This window comes from Rhinatrema bivittatum, chromosome 4 (assembly GCF_901001135.1).
Source record: "Rhinatrema bivittatum chromosome 4, aRhiBiv1.1, whole genome shotgun sequence".
NCBI classification, from domain to species: domain Eukaryota; kingdom Metazoa; phylum Chordata; class Amphibia; order Gymnophiona; family Rhinatrematidae; genus Rhinatrema; species Rhinatrema bivittatum.
Genome location: NC_042618.1, coordinates 289,097,871 through 289,125,013, shown reverse-complemented (window position 1 = coordinate 289,125,013; position 27,143 = coordinate 289,097,871). Strand labels below are relative to the sequence as shown.

Sequence of the window (27,143 nt, the reverse complement as noted above, 5' to 3'; positions counted from 1 at the left end):
TACTATGTCAGTTTTGAGAATATGTATTTCTTCTCTCTTTGAACTTTGCTTAGTGTAGGAGGAAATATATTTTTGTTTCTAGTCTCTAGTTTTGCACTGCATGCAGAAGGTGGTTTGGGGTTTCCATTCCAATTTTTGTTTCCACGTTTGTAATTTGTGGTCTGTGTGTGTGTGTGATTGAGATGAGGTACTTTGCTAGAGGTTTGTATCAGCCTTATTTGTTCTATTTTCTCAATATGATATTGAACTGGTAGTGAACTGCTGCCTATTCATGCATAAGGCTATTGCTGTTTCATTACTTGGAGTTAGTGCTGCTGCAGTATGGCAGGTTTGATACAGATGTACAGTGTTGTGACTGTCGAAATCCGGAAGTGGATCCTTGGGCCGACCGACGCAGGAGGACGGTCGGGAGGCAGAACACACACTGGAAGGACTGGAACTTCACCTGGAAACCCGTGACCCCTCCAGAGGAGCTGTGGGAGCCCGGGTTGCTAGGACTTAGGAGTCTTCGCCCTGGAAGCCCGAGGTCCCCCCAGGAGGAGCCCGTAGGGACCCGGACCGCTGGGACTTAGGAGAAGGATCTGAAGAACCCAAGGAGCGGAGACACGAACCGGAGTCAAGGCAGGCAGCAGGCAAGCAGAAGTGGAGTCACGGACCGGGGTCAAGGCAGGCGGCAAGCAGGCAGAAGTGGAGTCACGGACCGGAGTCAAGGCAGGCGGCAAGCAGGCAGAAGTGGAGACACGGACCGGAGTCAAGGCAGGCGGCAAGCAGGCAGAAGTGGAGTCACGGACCGGAGTCGCGGTAGGCAGGCAGAAGTGGAGGTCAGGCAGGCAGGCAGAAGTCGGAAGTCAGGCAGGCAGGCAGAATCCAAGGGACCAGGCGGGCAGGCAGGAGTCAGAAGTCAGGCAGGCAGGCAGAATCCAGGAACGAGCAGGCAGAAGTCAGGAACCAGGCAGGCAGGAACGGCAACTAGATACTCAGCGAGCGACCACATTGCAAGGCAAGGTAGGGAGCGCAGGAGCCCGTTTAAATCCCCCGCCGGCGTCTGACGTCAGTCGGGGGCGGTCCAGCACATCCAGGTGCTGAAGCCTCAAAAAGCCGGCCCTCGCGCGCGTTCCCCTGCAGAGGGGAGGAGTCTTCGGCGACGTCTCCCTCGTGGAGACGCCGCTGCTATGCGGCTCGGGAGGCCCAGGATCCGGCGTTTCGCGGCGCTCGGGAAGAAGGTAAGGGCCCGGTCACTAAGCAAGTGACCAGGATCATAACATACAGAGTGGGATTTGTTTGTATTCCTTTACAATGTACCTGGTAGCAGAGAGAGTTTGTGATGCTGTTATTAAGATGACACCAGAATCAGAATATCTTTTTTGTATGGTGAGTTGAACAGGGAAATGTCTTAGTTCTGCACTGCACCCACTGTGGATGCAGAGCATATGCTTATATTAAGTCCCAAGATGGTCATGTGTCTATGTACACAGTGATGCAATGTTGCGCCCCCTCCAGCCAGGGCCACCACTCTTCGAAGGCGAGTTTAATCACTAGAAGTTCTTTGTCCCCAATCCCATAATTTCTCTCCGCCAGTGACAATTGTCTCAAGAAAAAGGAGCAGGGGTGAAGAGTGCCGATGGACGAGTGCTAGCTCAGGATGGCTCCCACGCCTTCAGAGGAGGCATCTACCTCCACAATGAAGGGTCATTGAGGATCCAGGTGCTGGAGGCAAGGCTCGTGGAGGAATGTGGCCTTTAAGCATTGCAAGGCTGCTTGTGCTTCGGCCGGCCATTGCTTGGGGTTCTCCCCTTTATGGGTCAGGGCCATCAGGGGTGCGATCAGGCTAGCATAGTTGTGGATGAAGCTGCGATAGTAATTAAGAACATAAGAACATGTCATACTGGGTCAGACCAAGGGTCCATCAAGCCCAGCATCCTGTTTCCAACAGTGGCCAATCCAGGCCATAAGAACCTGGCAAGTACCCAAAAACTAAGTCTATTTCATGTTACCATTGCTAGTAATAGCAATGGCTATTTTCTAAGTCAACTTAATTAATAGCAGGTAATGGACTTCTCCGCCAAGAACTTATCCAATCCTTTTTTATTTTTATTTTTTTTATTTATATTTTATTGAATTTAAAGACTTTATAATCAAGATAATACATTCTTGTTTGAAAACACAATACAAATTTAACATTTGACAAGAAATTTAAGCTATTATAGGCATACATTAATTGTATCATTTCCAAGCCCTCTATCAGAGATCCAAGTTTTTACCACAAGAAATTATTGCCTAAGCTTCTTCTTAAAGGAAAATGGAAGCGGAAACCCTGTGATATATATCATCATACAAACAAACATCCAATCCTTTTTTAAACACAGCTATACTAATGAATTAATGACGTCCTCTGGCAACAAATTCCAGAGTTTAATTGTGCGTTGAGTGAAGATGAACTTTCTCCAATTAGTTTTAAATGTGACACATGCTAACTTCATGGAGTGCCCCCTAGTCTTTCTTTTATATTAAAGAGTAAATAACCGATTCACATCTACCCATTCTAGCCCTCTCATGATTTTAAACACCTCTATCATATCCCCCCTCAGCCGTCTCTTCTCCAAGCTGAAATGTCCTAACCTCTTTAGTCTTTCCTCATAGGAGAGCTGTTCCATTCCCCTTATCATTTTGGTCGCCCTTCTCTGTACCTTCTCCATCGCAATTATATCTTTTTTGAGATTAGGCGACCAGAATTGTACACAGTATTGAAGGGGCGGTCTCACCATGGAGCAATACAGAGGCATTATGACATTTTCCATTTTATTCACCATTCCCTTCCTAATAATTCCCAACATTCTGTTTGCTTTTTTGTCTGCCGCAGCCCCCTAACTGACGATTTCAATGTGTTATCCACTATGACGCCTAGATCTCTTTCTTGGGTGGTAGCAGCTAATATGAAACCTAACATTGTGTAACTATAGCATGGGCTATTTTTCCCTATATGCATCACCTTGCACTTATCCACATTACATTTCATCTGCCATTTCGATGCCCAATTTTCCAGTCTCACAAGGTCTTCCTGTAATTTATCACAATCTGCTTGTGATTTAACTACTATGAACAATTTTGTATCATCTGCAAATTTGATTACCTCATTCGTCGTATTTCTTTCCAGATCATTTATTTATTTATTATTTATTTATTTTTAATTTTTATATACCGAAGTTCTTGTAGGGACTACAAATCACTCCGGTTTACATAAAACGAAGAACTGCTCAACAGAGAGCGGAGCTTTACATGGAACCGTAGAACATATGGAACAGTATAACTGGTTGACAATTTAACATAATACTAAATAGAGTGATAATAGTTTAACTGGAAATAAATAAAGAAATATAATATTTTATATATAAGAAGTATAACTATTTAACGTAGCAATAAATATAAAAATAAGCAATGCCAAATAAATATATGAAATAAAGTGAATTTTTGAGCTCCAAGATAATTGTCCAGTTGCAGATTCTTAATAGTAGTATTTGATACAGTGTCCATAATAAGGGATACCTAGTAATTAGGAAGTCTGTCAGTCACAGTAAGATTAAGCGTCTGGGAAAGCTTGTTGGAAGAGAAAAGTCTTCAGTCTTTTTTTGAATTCTTGATGGCTGGGTTCTAGTCTAAGATCTGGGGGAAGCGTGTTCCACTGGTGTGGGCCTGCTGAGGATAGCGCTCGTTTGCTCAATGATGATTTTAATTGCGGAGCATGCAGTGTTCAATATATTTATAAATATATTGAAAAGTAAGGGTCCTAATACAGATCCCTGAGGCACTCCACTGCCCACTCCCTTCCACTGAGGAAATTGTCCATTTATTCCTAGTCTCTTTTCCTGTCTTTTAGCCAGTTTGTAATCCACAAAAGGACATCGCGACCTATACCATGACTTTTTACTTTTCCTAGAAGCCTCTCATGAGGAACTTTATCAAACGCCTTCTGAAAATCCAAGTACACTACATCTACCAGTTCACCTTTATCCACATGTTTATTAACTCCTTCAAAAACGTGAAGCAGATTTGTGAGGCAAGACTTGCCCTGGGTAAAACCATGCTGACTTTGTTCCATTAAACCATGTCTTTCTATATGTTCTGTGATTCTGATGTTTAGAACACTTTCCATTATTTTTCCTGGCACTGAAGTCAGGCTAACCGATCGCCCCTGGAGCCCTTTTTAAATATTGGGGTTACAATAGCTATCCTCCAATCTTTAGGTACAATGGATGATTTTAATGATAGGTTACAAATTTTTACTAATAGGTCTGAAATTTTATTTTTTATTTCCTTCAGAATCCTGGGGTGTATACCATTCAGTCCAGGTGATTTACTACCTTGCAGTTTATCAATCAGGCCTACCACATCTTCTAGGTTCACCGTGATTTGATTCAGTCCATCTGAATTATTACCCATGAAAATCTTCTCTGGAACGGGTATCTCCCCAACATACTCTTTAGTAAACACCGAAGCAAAGAAATCATGTAATCTTTCCGCAATGGCTTTATCTTCTCTAAGTGCCCCTTTAACCCTCGATCATCTAACGGTCCAACTGACGCTCTCACATGCTTTTTGCTTCGGATATATTTTTAAAAGTTTTTTACTGTGAGTTTTTGCTTCTACAGCCAACTTCTTTTCAAATTCTCTCTTTGCCTGTCTTATCAATGTCTTACATTTAACTTACCAACGCTTATGCATTATCCTATTTTCTTCTGTTGGATCCTTCTTCCAATTTTTGAATGAAGATCTTTTGGTTAAAATAGCTTCTTCACCTTCCCTTTTAACCATGCCAGTAATTGTTTTGCCTTCTTTCCACCTTTTTTAATGTGTGGAATACATCTGGACTGTGCTTCTAGGATGGTATTTTTTAACAATGACCATGCCTCTTGCACACTTTTTACCTTTGTAGCTGCTTCTTTCAGGTTTTTTCTTACAATTTTTCTCATTTTATCAAAGTTTCCCTTTTGAAAGTTTAGCACGAGAGCCGTGGATTTTCTTACTGTCCACCTTCTAGTCATTAATTCAAATCTGATCATATTATGATCACTATTGCCCAGTGACCCCACCACCGTTACCTCTCTCACAAATCCTGTCCTCCACTGAGAATTAGATCTAAAATTGCTCCCTCTCTTGTCGGTTCCTAGACCAATTGCTCCATAAAAATGTCATTTATTCCATCCAAGAACTTTATATCTCTAGCATGTACTGATGATACATTTACCCAGTCAATATTGGGGTAATTGAAGGGTCCCATTATTACCGCACTACCAATTTGGTTAGCTTCTCTAATTTCTCTTAGCATTTCACTATCAGTCTCACCATCTTGACCAGGTGGATAGTAGTATACTCCTATCACTATAGTCTTCCCCGACACACAAGGGATTTCTACCCATAAAGATTCAATTGTGCATTTAGTCTCATGCAGGATGTTTATCCTGTTGGACTCTATGCCATCCTGGATATAAAAGCGCCACACCGCCTCCCAGGTGCTCCTCTCTGTCATTGCGATATAGTTTGTATCCCGGTATAGCACTGTCCCATTGGTTGTCCTCCTTCCACCATGTCTCTGAGATGCCATTTAAGTCTATGTCATCATTCACTGCCATACATTCTAATTCTCCCATCTTATTTCTTAGACTTCTGGCATTAGCATACAAACATTTCAAAGTTTGTTTTTTGTTTGTATTTTCATTTTGCTTTTTAATTGATAGGGATAAGTTAGAATTTTTTAGCTCAGCTGAGATTTTAATTACAGGCACTTGGACTACTTTTCTTATAATTGGAACCTCACCGTTGGGTTGCCCTAATTCTAATGCATCATTAGTATCCTTTGAAGATACCTCTCTCCGAACCATGCACTGCTGAGCGACTGTCAGCTTTCCCCTTTGTTCTAGTTTAAAAGCTGCTCTATCTCCTTGTTAAAAGTTAGAGCCAGCAGTCTGGTTCCACCCTGGTTAAGGTGGAACCCATCCCTTCGGAAGAGACTCCCCCTTCCCTAAAAGGCTCCCCAGTTCCTAACAAAACTGAATCCCTCTTCTTTGCACCATCGTCTCATCCACGCATTGAGACTCCGGAGCTCTGCCTGCCTCTGGGGACCTGTGCGTGGAACAGGGAGCATTTCAGAGAATGCTACCCTGGAGGTTCTGAATTTAAGCTTTCTACCTAAGAGCCTAAATTTGGCTTCCAGATCCTCCCTCCCATATTTTCCTATGTCATTGGTGCCCACATGTACCACGACAGCCGGCTCCCCCCCAGCACTGTCTAAAATCTTATCTAGGTGACGCGTGAGGTCCGCCACCTTCGCACCAGGTAGGCATGTTACCAGGCGATCCTCATGCCCACCAGCCACCCAGCTGTCTACATTCCTAATAATCGAATCACCAACTATGACGGCCGACCTAACCCTTCCCTCCTGGGCAGTAGGCCTTGGGGAGATATCCTCAGTGGGAAAGGACAATGCATCACCTGGCGAGCAGGTCCTTGCTACAGGATCCTTTCCTGCTGCATCAGGTTGATTTTCTCCAATCATGAGACCTTCTTCCTCCAAGGCAGCACCAGGGCTGCCAGTCTGAAGTTGGGAGTTGGCTACTATGTCCCTGAAGGTCTCATCTATACACCTCTCTGTCTGCCTCAGCTCCTCCAGGTCTGACTCATTCTGAGAGCCAGGAGCTCTTTGCATCGCATGCACATGTACAATTTCTCACCGGCGGGTAAAAAAATCATACATGTGACACTCGATGCAAAAGACTGGGAAGCCCTCCTCTTGCTGCTGGACTGCTGCCTTCATCTCAAATTTGTTCAGTTCCTACTTAAGTTTTTGGTTGCTATGGGAATAGGAATGTGTCTAATTAATGTTCTTTAAATATATTAGTGAATTCACTATATGTCTGGTAGTGGCCTACATATGAATGATCAAACTCTCAAGGTGTTTTTTTTTTGTTTTTTTTATAAAGTGGCACCTGCCTATAAATTAAAGGATGAGCTAAGGGTGGGTGAGCGAGGGTTGGGAAATACAAACAGTCAAACTTCAGTTAGTCAGCCAGAGTGACTCACCGCTCTCTTGATTAACAAATGTTGGTACCTAATCAAACCAAATCACACTACCTCAACACTTCTCCAAGGTAAGTAACTGAACTGAACTTTTCAACCTTTTTACTTTAGGTATACACTGCTCCTAGCTTATTTCTAGCTTCTGGCTACTTTTTTTTTTAATATACAAACACTCTAACTTCTGTTTATTTGCTGCCTTACTGACTATTAAAAGCACAAACACACTAAATAATATTACCAAATAGTTAACTTTGCCCCAATACTTTTAAAAAAGACAATGTCCCAAGCAAAAACTTACTGATTCCTTTCAGCAACCATCAAGGTGATCCTCTCCTCTCAGTGCTCCCACTGGAATGGCGAAGCCGAGAAATCTTTGTAGGGCCTTAAGGCCGACTGGCTGAGGCCAATTTTGGATGCTGGTGAGTTTTTCCGGGTCCATTTTAAACCCCTGTTTAGAGAAGATATAACCCAGGAAGGGTAGGCTCTTCTTTTCGAAGGAGCACTTCTCCAGCTTGGCAAATAATTGATGGTCCTGGAGGCATTGGAGCATGCAGGCAACATCTCAGCAATAGATATCGAGGTCCTGGGAGAAAACCAAGATGTCGAGTTAGACAACTATGCAATCGTATAGCACGTCTTGAAACACCTTGTTCATTATGTTTTGAAAGACAGCTGATGCATTACAGAGTCCAAAGGGCATGACCAGATACTCATAATGGCCGTCTCGGGTTTTGAAGGCCATCTTCCATTCATCGCCCTCCTGGATGCAAATCAGGTTGTAAGCCCCCCAAAGGTACAACTTGGAGAAAATGAGAGCCCCCTGCAGACAAAGAGTTCCGCGATGAGTGGCAATGGGTAGCGGTCCTTTTGGGTGATGGCATTCAGCCCCCGGTAGTCGATACATGGGCGAAGCGTCCCGTCTTTCTTCGCTACAAAAAAGAAGCCCCCCCTCGCGGAGGAGGTGGATTGGCAGATGAAGCCCTTGGCCAGATTTTCTTGCACGTATTCAGACATGGCTCTGGTCTCAGACATGGATAAGGAGTAGGCCCAGCCCCGGGAGGTTCTGTGCCAGGCAGCAGATTAATGGTGCAGTTGTACTGGCGATGCGGTGGAAGGGTATCAGCTCCTTTCTTGGAAAAGACGTCCCCGTAGGGCACGTAGTAGGGCGGAAGCCCAGGAGGAAGGAGCGTGGCAGCGAGACAGTGTTGGTGAGCCACCAGCTTCAGGCAGGAAGTACGGCAGGACGGCCCCCATTGGGAGAGCTGTAGTGACGTTCAATCGAATTGAGGAGAATGCAGTTGGAGCCAAGGCAGGCCAAGGACTATGGGATGAATGGTCTTGTTGATGATATGGAAGGTCAGGCTCTCCTCGTGGAGGGCCCCCATGTGGAGCCTCACAGGAATGGTGGCATGGGTGACTCGGCCCGGTAAGGGCTCCCCTCGGATGGATGAGAGCATGAGCGGCACTGGGGAGACGCAAATAGGTATCTGTAGGTATGTTACTAGGTGCTTCATGATGAAGTTACCTTCGGCTTCGGAATCTACGAGGGCCAGGGTCTGAAAGTCCTGACAGGAGGGTCACGGGAAGCGTGAATGGGGGAGCTGGGAGAGTCAGGCCTAGGGGCAATCCTCCACTGCGACCTAGGCCCGGGAGTTTACCGGCCGCACTGGACATTGGGCTAATACATGTCCGGCCTCTCCACAGTACAGGCGGAGTCTGGAGTGTCGGCATTGGAGGTGTTCCTCCGGGGACAGCTTGCCACGACTCATTTGCATGGGCTTCTCTGGAGTGGTCCTGCTCGGGACAGAGCTCTTCTTGGGAGAGGGTGAATGCCGGGAGCATTGAGGAGCAGGTGAATGGTGCTATAATCAATGGAGCTATAATCAAACCAATAATTAAGAAAAAGAACCTCGACCCCCTAAATATTAAACCGAAGTGATAATTAATCTTGTTAATTGAACCTCGGTATATAAAAAGTTATAAATAAATAAATCTCAATAACTATAGACCAGTCTCAAACTTACCCCTTCTAGACAAACTATTGAGTAGTATTTTGTGGTTTACTGTGTCAAATGCTGCAGAGAGATCTAATAGAACCAGAATGTAGTGTGTTCCTGTATCAAAACCTCTTAATATATTATCTGATAAAGCTAATAGCAGAGTTTCAATACTGTAGTGTTTGCGAAACCCATGTTGTGTTGGGTATAATATGTTGTTACTTTCAATGTGGTTTGACAGTTGTTTTTATACAACTGTCAAACCACATTGAAAGTAACAACATATTATGTTGTGTTGGGTATAATATGTTGTTACTTTCAATGTGGTTTGACAGTTGTTTTTATACAACTGTCAAACCACATTGAAAGTAACAACATATTATACCCAACACAACATGGGTTTCGCAAACACTACAGTATTGAAACTCTGCTATTAGCTTTATCAGATAATATATTAAGAGGTTTTGATACAGGAACACACTACATTCTGGTTCTATTAGATCTCTCTGCAGCATTTGACACAGTAAACCACAAAATACTACTCAATAGACTGAAAGAAATAGGACTCACTAATAAAACAATAAAATGGTTTGAGTCATACTTAAATAATAGATGTTTTTCAAGAAAAAATAAAAAATACACTCTCAGACAAAGTCACACTGCTAACCGGTGTCCCACAGGGATCAGCCCTGTTGGCAATAGGGATGTGAATCATTTTTTGACGATTTAAAATATCGTCCGATATATTTTAAATCGTCAAAAATCGTTAAAGGCGATATATAATAGGAATTCCCCCGATTTATCGTCAAAAATCGTAAATCGGGGGAAGGGGGAGGGGAAGGGGGAGGGCGGGAAAACCGGCACACTAAAATAACCCTAAAACCCACCCCAACCCTTTAAAATAAATCCCCCACCCTCCCGAACCCCCCCCCCCAAAATGTCTTAAATTACCTGGGGTCCAGTGGGGGGGTCCCGGTGTGATGTTCCACTCTCGGGCCACGGGTGCGTTGATAGAAATGGCGCCGGCGCTACCTTTTGCCCTGTCATATGAGTATTGCAAAATGGCGCCGGCCATATGGCCGTATGGCCGGCGCCATTTTGTATTACGGCAACACGATTCGAGTGCAGGAGGTCGTTCCCGGACCCCCGCTGGACTTTTGGCAAGTCTTGTGGGGGTCAGGAGGCCCCCCCAAGCTGGCCAAAAGTCCCTGGGGGTCCAGCGGGGGTCCGGGAGCGATCTCCTACGCTCGTGACGTCGGGGGACAGGAACCAAAATGGCGCCGGCGCTACCTTTGCCCTGTCATATGACAGGGCAAAGGTAGCGCCGGCGCCATTTCTATCAACGCACCCATGGCCCGAGAGTGGAACATCACACCGGGACCCCCCCCCCCCCCACTGGACCCCAGGTAATTTAAGACATTTTGGGGGGGTTCGGGAGGGTGGGGGATTTATTCTAAAGGGTCGGGGTGGGTTTTAGGGTTATTTTAGTGTGCCCGAGAGTGGAAGATCACACCGGGACCCCCCCCCCCACTAGACCCCAGGTAATTTAAGACATTTTGGGGGGGTTTGGGGGGTGGGGGATTTATTTTAAAGGGTTGGGGTGGGTTTTAGGGTTGTTTTAGTGTGCCGGTTTTCCCGCCCTCCCCCGATTTATGATTTACACGATATTTAAAAAAACAAAACTGCGACGATCCGATTCCCTCCCCCCCCCAGCCGAAATCGATCGTTAAGACGATCGATCACACGATTCACATCTCTAGTTGGCAACACTCTTTAACATATATATCCTCCCGGTATGTCACCTACTAGAGGGGCTTGGAATCATACATTACATATAAGCAGACGTTATACAGCTACTGCTACCCATTGTAAACACCATTGAAGAAACAATGAAACTTGCCAATATGTATCTTGAAATAATCAAACAGCTCTTAAATCAGATGGAACTGGTAATAAACATCGACAAAACGGAATTCTTACCCCTTGAATGTAAAAACATACACCACATACAACCAACATTCACAATCAAAAATACTCAAGCTGTTGAGCTAACAACAAAAGTACAGAATCTAGGAGTAATAATTGACCCTGAGCTAAACATGAAACAACACATCTCATTGAAAATAAAAGAAGGATACGCGAAACTAATGATCCTGAGAAGACTAAAACCTCTACTAACACTAAACAATTTCCGCACAGTTCTACAGGCAATGATATTTGCAAGCACAGATTACTGTAACTCCCTACTTTTAAGACTACCACAAGCTACAATTCGGCCACTGCAAATATTACAAACCTCAGCTGCTAGAATTTTGACTGGCAAAAAAACATTACAGGAACACTCGCCGAATTACACTGGCTTCCAATTGAACAACGAATACAATATAAGGCTTTATGTATAATTCACAAACTAATCCACGATGAAAAAGCTGAATGGCTTAACACTGCACTGCACGTACATGTCCCGAAAAGAAACCTGAGATCTGCTAATAAGGCTCTACTAACTGTCCCCCCTGTCAAAATAGCATGTCTCACGCAAGTAAGGGAAAGAGTGGCATGGAACACCATGCCACTCGAAATAAGGCTGCAGAGAAATTTGAAAATATTCAAAACCAATCTGAAAACCTGGCTCTTTAAACAAGCTTTTTATAAAGATAAAGAGAAGGAGAAAAACAGTTGATTGATAAGGACGCATCAAATTAGAAGTTGTTATTTGTAACCTACAAATGCATATTAATGTTAAATTTAAACTGCCTAATATGTTCCTAACATACAAGCTTAACTTACACGCATAGTTTATTGTATTAAATTGTTACCGTACTATGATGGCACATGATTAATTTATAAACTATACCATTCATATTTTCATTATCGTGCCTTGCTGAAAACTGTTGTGATGGTTATCTAACTTAACGATGGTATAGAAGAGTTTTTAAATAAATAAAATAAATAAATGTCTCTTAGAAGACTGTTGTTCTCAAGACCGCTCCTGAAGGTGGCGGTCTATATGGCCATCCAAGTCTATGAATGCGTCAAGGGAGGCAGGCAACTCGCGTGCAGCCAGCTCATCTTTTATTTGGGCAGACAGGCCATCAAGGAAGATGGAATGTAGGCACTCCTCGCTCCAATGAAACTCCGTGGCCAGGGTCTGAAAATTGATAACATAATCGGCTAAGGTACGGGACCCCTGGTGTAGGTAAAGGAGAGACGAGCCCGATTTGGCTTGCCTACCAGGATCATCAAGGACAGTGCAGAAGAGGACCAGGAAGCTGGGCAGGTCCCGCAATATCGGGTCTGTGCACTCCCACAAAGGGGATGGCCAGACCAAGGCCTTGCCATCCAGGAGGGAGAGGATGTACATAGTCTTGGTGATGTCGTCGGGGAAGATTGCGGACTGGAGGCAAAGTGCATATTGCACAGCTTCAGAAATCCCAACAGTGTGCAGGGTCCACAGAGAAGCGTGGAGGAGCCGGGAGTGGAATAACCGGCCGTGCTACTGGCATGGGAGGGGCGTAGCCCAGCACCGAGGGAGCTGGAGGACCCGCAGGAATTGAGAAATCCTGACGGGCGCCGAGCCGTTCCACCGCCAAGGCAAGGGTTTCCAACACCTTTGCTGCTCAAGTATCTTCTGTGCCAGGCCTGGGATGGCCTGTAGGGCGGACGCCTCCACCGGGTCCATGGACTTGGCAATCTGTTATGAGTCCAGTACCGAATGTGTACCCTTGGGCCGAGGCGGAGTTTGCGCTACCTGAGGAGGGAAAACCCCCACAGGTCTCCACTATCGGGAGGCAAGGCTGGAGAGGAGCAGGGGCCAGCTGGAGCTTCACCACTACCACCCACGTTCCCCATGGGTTGAGCCCTTGGGTGCCGGGGCTGGCTGAACTTAGATGGGCCCCTGCGAGGACAAGCCCAGAGGGCAAGGATGGCTGGAGGCGAGACGAAGTCCAGTTCAAGGTCAGAGGCAGGCAGCAAGACGAGACCCAGTCCAGAGGTCAGAGGCAGGTGGCGAGAGGCAAGGCGAAGTGTGGTCCAAAGGTCAGAGGCAGGGAGGTCTGTCCGAAGGGGAGAAGGAGCGAGAGGCTGGAGCAGGAAGGCTGGATCAGGAACGCTGGAACCAACAATGAGGAGACCTGTTGCCAAGTCGCCTGCTGGATGTCCGTCGCAGTCTTATATAGGGCAGGAGCTCTGATGTCATCCAAGGGGGCCAGCGGCGTCTTCCCGCCGCGGGCCCTTTAAATTCCCACTGGAGGCGCGCATAAAGGAGGACCTCGTCGTGGAGGAAGACAGTGGCGTCCCAGGTGCAGGAGGAGCTGGGACGGACCCCTCAGCATGGGGGAGACGCCGGCTGCTTCAGGAGGAGCTGGGTGCTGTGGCCAGAGAGCCCGGCACCAGTGCAGGTGCTGAGGGGCATCAGAGTGCCGGAGAGGCCGGCTGGGATGGGCCGCGGCCAGTAAGTGTAACAACAATAGACCTATTTTCTGTTACTTCCAGGGAAAGTAATAACATTTAGTCTACCTGGCTATAATGTTTTATGGAATTTTCCTCCAAGAATGTGTCCAAACCTTTTAAATCCCACTGTGCTAGTTGCCTTGGCCATATTTTCTGGCAACAGATGTAGACTTGGGAAAGCCACCACTTATCCCTGGTTTTGAGTTTGAATTCTCTGAGATCCTTCTGGGAACTTGTGATTTGGATTGGCTACTGTTGGAGACAGGACGCTGGGCTTGATGGACCTTTGGTCTGACCCAGTATGACATTTCTTATATTCTTAAAAATTCCAGCTAGTGGACAGAACATATATCCCTCATCCAACAGTAATACAAAACAACCCCAGTAAGATTAGAAATTAGGTCCCGTTTACATTGGGTAAGCCTGGCAATTAAGTCTAGCATTGTTTTATCTAATTCTCTTTTACGTCTAATTGAATATTCAATTATATCACCACGCAAAACTGCCTTAGCAGATTCCCAAAAGAGGACTGGATCTGAGTGGTGTTGTGCATTATGTAATTCAAATTCCTGCCATTTAGTGAACAAGAATTCTTTAAAGTCTTTGTCCTGTAGGAGTCACATGGGCATCCTCCAAATTGAAGGCTCACAAACTCTTCCTGGTATTCACAAAACACATGACACTGGGCAGTGATCCGAGATCACCAGTAGTTCTATAGCTGAGCTCTGGAGATGCGCAAATAAAGATTCTGATATTAAGATGTTACAGTGGGGGTGTTTTAGTGTGCCCTTGGGCCTCAGCCTGACCCCAGATGGATCCAGGACCGAACCGAGGGTTGACGGCGTGTTCCAGCACGGCGGGACTATGGTCATACCCTCTACTGGGCCTGCAAGCTCCCAGTGCCAACAACATGATGATGTTGGTAGGGGAACGGTCCTCCGACCATTCCAAGCCCTTTCGGACCTGCCGCTTGGATCAGCATGGGGCAGCAGGCCGACCTGAGGATGAGGGCAGATGGAGGCCTTGACACGAAGACATGACACCAAGGTTGATGCGACGGCATCAAAGACGAGGGTTGAAGTGAAGACATGACACCAGGGCTGTTGAAGACATGACACCAGGGCTGTTGAAGACATGACACCAGGGACAAGTCGAGGAATTGACGAAGCCCAGACAAGACGAGAAACTGGGCAGGAGGACATTGGCACTGTCTCTCAGGGCGCCCTACTCAGCCCACCTTCACAGGCGGACCCAATTGGCTGGTCGCGAACCACCCTGTCCCACTGTGCACCCTACACAGCCCGAGGAGGCTGGTCATGGACCACACGGAGAGTGGGACGAGCGCAGGGAAGAATCCAGCCAAGGCAGAACTTCGATGACGGAGCCATATGTCAACCAGAGCTCCACAAAGGCTGGCAGGACAAGACGGCTCAGGAGCACAGGACACCACTCCACTGCAGGCATCTCCCATGACGAAGCTGCATCACCCAGAGATCCACGGCCGGCAGAACAGAAGGCTCAGGAGCAAACACGAACACCAAGGAGAACTGGAACACCAGGAAGGCTGAGACGTGAGGAGATGAAACACCAGGACACCTGGACGGGGACCTCAGGCAATGAAGAGATGACACGAAGACATGGTACAAAGCGAACAAGACGAGGAGCTCCATGAAGAAGATCAAGGACTTGTCAGAGCGCTGGACAGCAGGAGCTTCCAGAGACGAAGTAACTCCGATGCAAGGCAAGGCACAATGGCAAGACCAGCCCTTTTATAGGTTTGCAACAGGAAATCAGTCCATAGGTGGGGCCCAGGGCATATCCGGCCATGGGCGCTTTAAATATTGAAGAGAGGCGCGGCCGTGTGCCTAGAGGAAAGGAAACAGGAACTGTGCAGGACCATGGACAGCGTACCTGCACTGACATCTGCCTAAGAGAGGCAGGGCTGAGCTGGAAAGCAGGCCTCGATGTCGGCAGCGGCTCCTGCCGCTGCAGGAAGCCCCGAGGGCGGCTCCAGCCACCAGGCAAGACCGGGGCTTGTGGCCTCCAGCCCTGGAGGTAGATGGGACGTCAGCAGCGGCTCTGTGCCGCGAAGATGAGGCATGCAGTATGCGAAGGTCTGCGGCACCTGCCGCGGTGAAGTAGGACACCAAGGGCGGCCTCCGGGCCGCGTGAGGAACTCGAGTCCGCGGCTCCGGCCGCATAGGCAGGCCCGACGTCAGCGGCTCCATGCCGTGACGAGTACAGAAGGCAGGAATGTGGGGGGAAGGTGAGTGCTTGCTCAAGGGGGGACCCGCGGGCAGAGTTCCTAACAGTACCCCCTCCTCAAAACCGCCTGTCAACAGTCCGAGGATAGAAGGTATCAATCCATACTGAATGGAGGTATTCGAGGGTCCAAAAAACAGAAGCTGGTAGATCCCGGGGACTGCATGAAACAGGCAAGAAACAACAAGAAACTACAGAAACACCAAAAGACAACAACGAGAGACCTACGAGAGCACAAGACCGAGCAAACACGAGACCGCACGAACACGAGACCGCGCGAACACGAGACTGCGCGACCGACAATACATAAAACACAAAAGAGGGAGCAAGGGAACAGAGAGCAAGGGAGCGGAAAGCAAGGGAGCGGAACACGGGGAACGAGGAGGACGGGAAAACACATGACCGGGATGCAACAAACGGAAGACAGAACAAACAAGCAACAACAAAGAACAAGACAAACGAGCAACAAACAAAGAACCAACACAAACAAGCAAAGAGAGAGCCAAGACTACAAACAAGACAAAACCACAAGAAACACCAAGACCACCTGGGGGAGGGAACCCAGGTCGGGCAAACAAAACCAGGTAGGGTGCAGGCACCTCCTACAGGTCGTAAAAACCCCAAACTGGCCAACATGAAAAAAAGTCTGGATGCAGGCGCCTCCAGCAGGTCGTAACAAGAAATCCTGAAAAAAAAATGTTGGTCCCAAAACCAATCCAGGAACAAGACTCTGAAGATGGATATCAGGAACAAGGCGGATCCATCGCCGGAACACAATCATCTGGCACATGGCCTTGCATTCTGTTACAGTAGGGGTGTTTTAGTGCAGAGTTCCTAACATAAGACACAATTCATAATCTGATGCTCAACAGAAATTGTTGTCAATTAAGGCATCACTTAACGTAGCGACATCCTCAACATTTTCACTAAAACATCGGCTTTTTCTCTATGGGAATAAAGTGGGGAAAATGTTGTCCCATCTTTTGAGAGGGGAACGAAAACAAACCTTTGTTTCTAGCCTCCGGGATGCATTAGGGAAATTAATCACTACCTCAGCAGATATTGTATCTCAGTTTCAGTCTTATTATCAACAACTTTATACTGTAGAACCGGAGGATTTTCAGGCTAGACAGCGATTCATGCAACAGATTTCCCTTCCAAAATTAACCACTGAGCAGGTATCCCAGTTGAATGAACCAATTCGAGAAGCTGAAATTTCGGCAGTGATCCAAAGCCTCCAAACTTTTAAAGTCTGATGGGTTGTCTCCTTTCTTTTACAAGTCATTGTGCTCCAAAGCGTTAAATAGCATGTCATCTTTGTTTTATATCCTGGTGCACCAGGGTACTATGCCCGAGTCACTTTGAATGGCCACTATCATTGTTTTGCCCAGAGCTGGCAGAGACCCTAAGCTATGTCTACCTATACACCAATTTCTCTACTCAATGTTGACATTAACATTTATGCTAAAATGTTGGCCAATTGACTGGCAGATATACTCCCCTCTTTAGTTTTACCTGGACAAGCCAGTTTTGTAAAAGGGAGGAGTTCAGTAAGTCTCTTGGAAGTGCTGGTTAATGTCTGCAGGTATTGGAGCTTATGGGGAGAGGTAGTTGGGGAAGTGGGCTTGGGATGGGGTACAGTGATGTAAGAATTATTGTCAGTTGTTTAAGCTGTTTATTACTGTTTTATGTTAAAACTCCAATAAAGATGCTTATTAAAAAAAAAAACAGTAATGTAACAATATCAAATATACACACATGATAAAATTGCAAAAACGCCGAACTATTACTCACATGAGAAGTAGGATGATCATATGCATTGACTTTTACTGCCTGAAGAAAAGTATTGGAGGGTAATGTTTGAAACAAAGTTTTCTTTCCCCAGACACCACAAGTTTCCTCATTTAGGTAAAAGATTTCCACATTGTCCTTTTCTCTTCTTGCCTCCAAATCTGAGTTTCCCAGCTAACTCACACTGGGGATGTGACTGAAGGAATCAGTGCACCTCATCCTTTTTGATCTTCTAGTTCACCTTTTGTCACATAATGTGAGTTCTTTCGGCTGTGCCGATATTGGTACTGGCCAGCTAACAAACTAGCTAGGCGCCTGCTGACAGCAGGCAGAGTCACTCAGACTGAAACAGAAGCTAGGCTTCACCTGTAACAGCCTCTCCCCGTGCAGGTTGAGCCCTTGGATTCTGAGGCCAGCAGGATTTAGACAAGGGTCCCATATAGAGTGATCAGGCAGCGTCGGTAACTAAGCCAAGGTCAGGACAGGCCCTGTCCATTGCCCTGTCCAGGCAATGGACAGAGCAGGCAGAGAGTGGGCATAGTTGGTATCTGGGCTGAGGTCAAGGCATATGAAGTCAGTTAAGGGGGGTAAGGAGGATGGAGACAAAGACAAGACAAAACAAGGAGCTAAGGTAGGGCCAAGACAGGACAGGGCAGGGCGAGAAAGCAAACATGATGGGAGGAAAGGCCAGGATAGGAACAAGTCAAGGAGCACAGTACAGCAAGTCAAGGATTGGAATAGGACATGAAACATGGCAAGGTAAGGCAAGTACCAGAACAGGAGCAAGGCAAGGCAAGGCTGTAACAAGGCAGACAGGAGCAGGACTGAGGCAAAGCAAGCAGGACTGGAACAAGGCAAGCAGGAACAGAACAGGCTGGACTAGAATAAGGCAGGCAGGAACAAGAGCAGGATCAGGAACAAAAAGCAGTACACACTGCAGGCAGCTAGGCATGTCAGAAGGACCTGTTGCTGAGGCATTGGATGGTTGTGGTGAGCTTTCTTTTATACTAGAGAAGGGATGACATCATCAGTCAGTGCCCACAGGAAGTGTAGCTGCCTGGGCTATAAAAAGGCTTCAAGAACTGCAGGTGGTTCTAATCAGAGCCCTGAATGCAACACATTGCAGGAAGCTGTGCAGGAGTACTTGAGATAACAGATGTTATACATTTTCAAGTTCTGGTCACACAAGCATGAGGATATAAGTAGATATGCATGTTTGTGATCCCTTAAGATGTGTTGGGCTCTCCAGGTCCTCAAGAGCCCCCTAAGTGGTCTAGTGAATATGAATGAGATATAGTTGAATACAACTGAGGCTGTACACAAGCATATCTGGCTTATGCATAATCATCAGGAATACCTGAAAACTCAACCAATGAGGGGGCCTTAGGCAAACACTTCCACCCTAAATGGAAAGAGGCCTTAGTTAGGCCCCTAGATCCTATTGAAAATGCATCTGAATGTCAAATCATAAAGCAAAGAGGTTGCTAATGGGATATCTATACTGCTGACTCCCTGCTGTTACCCTAACTGGCCCTACTACTACTATGCATTCTCTTGCAAACATTCAGCCTATTGAGGACTCAGTTTGTAGGAGATAAAGGACTTGGTGATATTATGGATAATAGGGATGTACAGGGGAAACAATGTGTTTGTTTTTGGTTCATTTTTGGGATGCTTTTTTCCCATAAATTTCGGGAAATTTATGGGATTCGTTTCATTCATGTGAAAAAAAATGAATAAAACAATTTAAAAAAACCAAACCCAAAAACAACCAAAAAATAAGAACTATGCCTCTCTCCCACCCTCCCTGAAAAATGCCAGGGCCAGAATCCTCTCCGGCCCCCACTTACCCAGTCTGGTAGAGATCCCTAGATTAGGACTAGGCTGAAGCCTCTTACTTGCATATGCCAAGACTGCGGTAGGTTGCTACAGCCTCAGCCTACTCAATGATGACACCTCATCCTATGCCGAAGCCCAGACACAGGCCTGACACCATGGCCAGGACCTCGCCCCAGACCCAGGCCTAGGCCCAACACTGTGATCTGACCCTGAGACCAGGTGCCGATGCTGAGACCTGGTGACCCAACCAAGGCGCCGGGTTCCAATGCCTGGGCTTTTACCTAGGCCAGTGCACGAGCCTAAGCCTGATGCCATGACCCAACCCAAAGGCCAGGTCCCAACTCTGGAGCCTCAGGCTAGTCCCAGGCCTAATGCAATTATCTGACCTGAAAGCCAGGTCCAAATGCCAGGGCCTAGGCCCAGACCCAGGCCCAATGCCATTGCCTGACCCGGAAGATGGGTCTTGACACCAGGGCCTTGGACTGGATCCAGGACCTATGTGGCTTCCCAACCCAGAGACCTGGTCCTGATACCAGGGCCTAGACCTGGACCCAGGCCCAATGCCAGGGCCTCAGTCAGGAGGCCCGGTGCCAATGCCTGGGCCCAGGCATTGCTATACATCAAAATGGTGCCATTCATTGGGGTGAATGCGCCAGTGTTAATTAACTCTGGCGCGACCCATCAGACAGCATCATTTGGCTTTCAAACACTAAAGAAAAGAGGACTGAAGAAGAGGAGCTCCCAGGCCTGGGCCTGCCCCTGGCCGAGACCCAGACATTGGGACCCAGCCTCCTGGCCCAGTGCCGAACCTGGCCTCCTGGTCAGGTCACAGCATTGGGTCTGGGCTCGAGCTCCAGCCTAGGCCAAGGCTCCAGCATTGGGATGGAGCCTTCGAATCGAGTTGCAGTGTTGGGCCTTGGTCCATGCCCTGGCCTAGGCCCTGGTATCGGGACCCGGCCTCCTGGTTAGGTTGTGGCATCGGGCCTGGTTCTAGACTGAGGCCCCAGCATCAGGACCCAGCCTCTGGGTTGGGTCGTGGCATTGGGCCTAGGCTCGGGCTTTGGCCTAGGCCGAGGACCAGGCATGGGATGTAGCCTCCAGGTGAGGTTGCAGCAACAGGTCTGGTCCAGGCATAGACCCTAACTTTGCCACCCAGCCTCCGGGTTAAGGCCCTGACATTTGGACTCAATTTTCAGGTCGGGTTATGGTGTCGGGCCAGGGTCCAGGCCCTGGCCTATGCCAAGGACCCAGTCTTTGAGGGATACCCGAAAGATCAGGTAACTTTTTTCTTTTTAAGTTTTGGGGGTCTTGACTGAGGCCCCAGCATCAGCCCAGACATCCTCAGAGACCCTGGTGTCACATTCGGGCCTAGGCCATGATCCCTACTTTGGGCCTTGGCCTATTCCCTAGGCAAGGTTCCAGCCTTTGGTCTAGGCTGAAGTGTCACTTTCACATTATGGCATAGGCCACAGTCCCTGCTTTAGGCCCGATGCATTAATTTAAAATGAAATGAATGAATAAAGTTCATTTCATTCAGGGGGCCCCCGATTCAGTTCAGGGCCCTCCAAATAAAACAAATTAGCCTTATTCATCGCATTTTTTGACTTTTGTTTTAAACAAATGCACATCCCTAATGAATAAGAGATAGACAAGGGAGATGGATAGAAAAATGGGAAAAAGAGAAAGATAGGGAGGGTAAAGAAGAGGCAATAGACATATAGGGCCAGATTTTCAAAAGCATTTACTCGAGCAAAACTGGTTTTTGCTCGAGTAAGTGGGCTTTTCAAGTAAGTGGGCTTTTCAAGTAAGTGGGCTTTTCAAAATTGCTACAATATATGCCATTGAATTGTCCATAGGATTTACTCAAGTAAGTGCACTTTATTCGAGTAAATAGCTTTTGAAAATTGCTACGATAGTATGTCACATTTACATGCGTAACTCCTTTGAAAATTACCCCCATAAAGCATAGAGCAATAAATGGAGAAGAGAGCTGTAAATGGAATGATAGATGAATCATAAAAATAGGACAGATAAAAATTAAAATGAAATGAGTGGTGAGAATGTAAGTGACATGGCAGGAGTCAAATAGAAAGCGATAAAAAGGGGATGATACAATTTGAAATCATAGTATGTAAAAGGCTGGGAGATGGATGAGAAAGAAAGCAAAATGAGAACTGCTAGAGAAAGGTGATAGAGAATTAAAGCTTAAGTGAAGGAAATATGGATCTGTTAAGTATGAGGAGAAAATATGAATATGGTGTGTGTGAGAAAGGAAGAAATTGAGGAGTGAGGCCAGAAATGAAACATAAAATATGAAGAGATGAAAGAGAAAAAAGTAAATGAAGATGTGAAAAAGGGAAGAAAGGGGTGACAAGAACAATATAGAGAAATGAGATAAAAATGGAGATTATAGAAACTGTGGAGAAATACAAGGTAAAATAAAATGAAAAAGATCTAGGAATGTGCATTCAGCAGTTTCATTTTTGGATTTAGTGTACACTAAATGGAAACAAATTTCCCCAAAAATGAAAAAAAAATCAACAAAATGAATATTAAAATTTTAAACAAATACAAAAAATGTAATGAATATTTTCTTGTTGCGTACCCCTAAAAGGAGATACTTTCCCAGTATATTCTATGCTTGTTACTGTGAATATCTTCCTAATTAATTATTTTTATTTATTACATTTATAGGCATTAATATTGAGGCTCTCAGCAGCTTACATATAAACACACAGACTTAAGCATGGAACAAAGACATAAGTATAAAATCTTAAGACATAAAATTAAAATAATTAGATGCACTTATTATGGGACATATTTATGTATTAATAATATGAACACTTAGCAAGTGTACTATATTCTTCACAGATTGTGATACATTTTATTAGATCAGAATATGGAAAGATATGTTAAGAACTTTTAAAATCAGAGAGAATCACTGTAAATAAAAAAAAAAAAAAAAGATCTGTGTGTCTCAAAACTCATGTATAAAATTGTTAGATACATTTTGTTGGACAAACATAAAACTTCACAGAATAAAAAGAATCCAGTTTTCTCCAGGCCTATATGATTAATGGAACTCTGCATTGTATACATATTGTAAATCTAGATATTTCTGATGCAAGAATAATAAGAGCAAATTTTACTGCTCCTTTTTTCGGTGATTATATTTATAGATAACAGCAAAAGGTTTCTAAAAAGGGGCAGGGCATGGGTGTGTTGGGGCCTGGCCAAGAAATGTCCATGTAAATACATGTCCCTGCACACGTCGGGATCCCCTGATACATAAATTTACTTCTGCTATGGATGGCGTCTAAATATTAAAACAAAAAATCTAGCCTAGTCAGCATGGTTTTAAGGGCTAACGGGGGGGGGGGGGGGGAGGAGGCTATTAAACTAGGGGGGAGGATTGGAAGTCCTATCCCTTAACTGGGTGAAATGCGAATGAACTGGAAAAAATAGCTATGGCAACAGTGCACATCCCTTATAAAATTCCCCCACTTACGAGGTAGAAGTGGCATTTGAGCGCACATGCGTGTGTCCATTTAAAATTGTGTGCACATGTATGTGCACACAGACTAATTTATAACATGTGCACATATATGCGCGTATGTTATAAAATGGAGGTGTCTCTGGACGCAAGCTGGCAAACACACATGCCCGCATGCCTGTGTAAAAGTTAACATCCCTTTGATATTGCATTATCCCTACTGCATTCAGTTCATCAAAATTTGTGCTTATTTCTTTTTTTGTTTTTCATATATTATCATACTAACTGCAAATTAGTAGACAGATCAGCTTAGGATAGCAGTTGTCAGGGTCCAGAATTCAAGACTAATTTGCTGAAAATAAATAACATTATCATAATACAAAACAATGAATATCTTCATTCCACTTTTATCTTCAAAAGTGTTGGGTAAATTAGCAGAAGGAAAAAAGACAACATAATTAAAATTTTCAGATGACCTCTTTCAGTGCAACTTTTCATTGACTAACATCATTTTTGCTTAATTCTGTTTCTTAACAGAATGGGTATAATTTGTAGCAAAATGAAGTTACATCATACAGATGTTTGTAATATAGTTATTTACTCTTTATCAGATAACCTTCATATTTTTATAATGCTTATAAGAACATTTCAAAAATTAGATAAAAGTTTTCTAGAAGTCAGAGAAAAGAATTATAGTCGATAATTATCTTTAAGTGTTACACAGTTATATATCCTTTCACCAAAGCAAAACACTGAAAGTGAAGCAAAGACATTAGTAAAGGAGATTTTTCCCCTATTAGGGAAAGAGCCTTCAATACTCACAGATTCCCTTTTAATTTCTAAAATATTAGGACACAGCAACAAAAAAACCCAGTATCTTACCTTTAAAAACTGAAATATTTACTGATCAGTATATTTACTGATCAGTGTTCTTTCCGACTACAGACTTGCTCTCTAATAAAAGTGAGCAGCTGCCTGGGAGTGTTATTTTTAAACTATAAGATCAGCTGCTGCCTCCTATCGGATTTCAACAAACTCTTAAGAAAAAAAAAGTTTCTTTATCCTTACTTTCTATCAAAAGGCTGGAAACAGGAAAAGGCAATCAGGGAAGCAAAACACCTAATTGTAAGACTTGAAAATCTTATCTAAGTTTTACTGATCACTGACATTATTAATATGCCCTAATTGATTTAATTTGAGATTTATATTCTGCCTTTCGTGACTGGTCAGTCATTCAAAAGAGGATTAAAGGATTAAGAGAAAATAACATAATATCCCAGCTATTGAATGAGTTACCATAAAAAGTAAGAATTAAGAACAAGTGAAAACATAAAAGTAGAGTATTCAGAACAAAATAATCACAAATACGTTTGTCAGTAAAGAGGGTCAAAACCAAAAATGTTAAACTGCAGTTTACCACTGTCAGGCAACAGAATGTTAGGAAAGTGCTCCATGAATTCTCCCTAGCTTTGCACTTTGTACTGTGATGACTGTAGGTCCTTGTACTGTGGCGTGGTTCATGCAGCCTAGTAGGTTAACTTACTAGGCCCACGCCAACAGCTGGCAAACATGCCCTGGTCTGGGACAAGTGGGAGCTTCGCCTATATCAGCTCCATTCCCAATATGCTGATCCCTTGCTTTCCAAGAGCCAGTAAGACTTAGGAAGACACTGAGGGCAATGAGAGAGAGAATGCATAGATGGGCTAAGGTCTCAGATGGCAGCAGTTGAAGAGGTACCAGATTCAGGCAAAGATCTGGGCAGGCAGTAGGCAGAATGTAGTCAGGGTTCATAGCAAAGGTCAGATCCAGGTGAACAGGCAGAAGGACTGGAAGGATATGGAGCAAGGAGAAGGTGAGGCAAGGCTGGAAGGCAGGACGAGATAAGCAACACACACACTGAGCTAGGCAGAAGGACATGTTGCTGAGGTGAGTCGGTGGCGCAGCTGGGTTTAAATACACAGCCACATGATGTTGTCAGGTGGTGCCGGTACTGGGCTTTCCCGCTTCAGAGCCTGTAAAGGCTGACATACCTAGGGAACATCATATCATGACAACAGGATTCATAATGGCGCCGTCTACACCGTGACGAAGAGTCGGAGGCATCTGGCAGTGGACAGGGTGAGTGCAGCTGGTCATGGGGTCATTCCAAAGGCCAACCAAATGTTACAGTACCCCTCCTAAGCCCCTCCTCAGATCTGGGCTTCTGGGGGAAGCGTTGATGGAAGGTTTTTTTTAACAGTCTGGGTGCTTGAAGGTTGAAAGCAGGTTCCCACGAGTTCTACTCTGGGCCGAAGCCCTTCCAGGAGATAAGATTTTCTTTTGGATGCTCCTAGAGTCCAAAATTTCTTGAAGTTCATACATGGTGTCTTTTTCAGTGGGTTTGAGTGGGAACCTTGAAGGCCACAACAATACCGCTGGCTTCAGGAGATAGATGTGAAACACATTTTATATTTTAAGTGTGGAAGGGAGTCTTAGCTGGAGGGCTACTGGCCCTACCTACTGAGGAATGGGGAAATGTCCCACAAATCTAGGTGTGAATTTAAGTGATGGCATCTTGAGGTGTAGGTTCCAAGTACTGAGCCATACCAGTTCTCCTGGTTGAAGTTGTGGCACCAGTTGGCATTTTTTGTCCACTTGTTTCTTAAAACAGTTGTCAGCCTCAGTGAGCAGTTGATGAGCCTTCTGCCATAACTCTTTAAGATCCTGGCTCATAACATTGGATTCCCTGTAGGAGACCGAGACTGAAACAGTGAGTCATACTCTGGGCTTACTGCTGAAAGCTACTTGAAAAGGTAAAGAACCAAATGAACTCCGCACATGGTTATTGTGGAGGAAGTCTGCCCATAGAAGAAGAGAAGCCCAGTTGCCTTGGTGCTGATTAACGTAAGCTCATAGAAATATTTTTAGAGTCTGATTGATTCTTTTGATTTGCCCGTTGCTTTGTGAGTGGTATGCCGAAGTGAAGTCCAGTGTAATACCAAATTTTTTTTAACAGAGGTTCTTCTAGAAATGGGCTGTAAGTTGTACACTTCGGTCTGAGGGGATGTGAGATAGAAGCCCGTGTAACTGAAAGTTGTGTTAAACAAAAAGGCAAGCCAGCTCAGATGCAGAAGGAAGCCCAGGAAGTAGTGTGAGGTGAGCCATCTTGGAGAAGCGATGCACCACTACCCAAATAGTAGAGTAGACGTCAGAGAGTGGAAGGTAAGTGACAGTCAGTGGTCAGGTGGGTCCAGGATTCCTTGGGGGCTGGTAATGACTGTATTTGCTATGAGGTCTGTTGCGCCCATTGGTCGCAGATAGCTGCGCCTTCTATTGCTCACCTTTTTCCTGCCTGATTCGGTTCCCTTTGGGAAGATGGCTGCCTCAGCTTCTCCACGCCAACCCCTCTGGCGTCTCTGGTCCGGCATGGGCGATTGCATTCGCCATCTTTCTCCTGGAGTCACCTAGGATACGCGCACAGCCCCGTCCTTTACGTGCATCATGGCGGGAATCTGTGGGGCGTCCCCACTGCATGACGTCACAAGCTCTGAGATTTAAACTCCTTTCACGATTCCTACTACAAGTTAGCAAGGAATCCTCCATGCTGATCTCTCTACGTTACCAGACGCTTCTGCTATGGTAGTCTCGCTCCAGGACAATTTAGGTACCCGCTCCTTGGGGGCCTTGCCTCACTTCTGTCTACCCTCTGGGGTTGCCTACCACCTACGAGGACGCCTAAGGTACCCACTCCTCGGGGGCCTTATTTTGTCCCGGACCTCCGCTCCTCAGGTGCTCTCTCCTACAACAACTGCCAGCATCAGAGTGAGTACTACCGCTCCATTTCTGTCTCTGCATTATCTCATCTCTCTCTATACAGATCCTCGGCCTACCCCATACCGCGGACCACTACCAGATCTATTCTCACTGGCCTTTCCAACTAGGCCTGGGTTCTCGGGACCTGGTGAGACTGTGGAACTGCCTTACTCTGCAGCTTTCAGATGGAACATTACCATCAGATATCTCCTCTTCTGGCTGGCATCATTGCCCATTCCTCAGGTTACTATCTACGTTGCAGTATAATAAACTCTAACTTTCTCTGTGTCCATCTCTGCTTGGAGCTAGCCTATCGCTGCAAGTCCCCACAGGGCTCCGCCCTGTTGGAGGTGCCATCTCTTGCAGCGATCAAGGGCCCACGCCTCAATGTCCAAAACACAACAAGGTCAATATTCAGAAATATCAGGCTAATAGGGTCATTCAGCAAA

At 45.6% G+C, this 27,143-nt stretch overlaps 1 protein-coding gene across 2 annotated transcripts in view; it reads right to left on the bottom strand.

Annotated features, from left to right (window-relative positions):
- The window catches only part of ABCC9 (ATP binding cassette subfamily C member 9), a 976,112-nt gene extending 952,258 nt beyond the window's left edge, over nucleotides 1–23,854 (bottom strand). For both annotated transcript variants that reach the window (XM_029600177.1, XM_029600176.1), the window contains exon 1: nucleotides 23,785–23,854. The gene's annotated coding sequence lies outside the window, so the exon portion shown is untranslated. The remainder of the gene's footprint in view (nucleotides 1–23,784) is intronic.
- Between the last annotated feature and the right edge of the window lie 3,289 nt (nucleotides 23,855–27,143).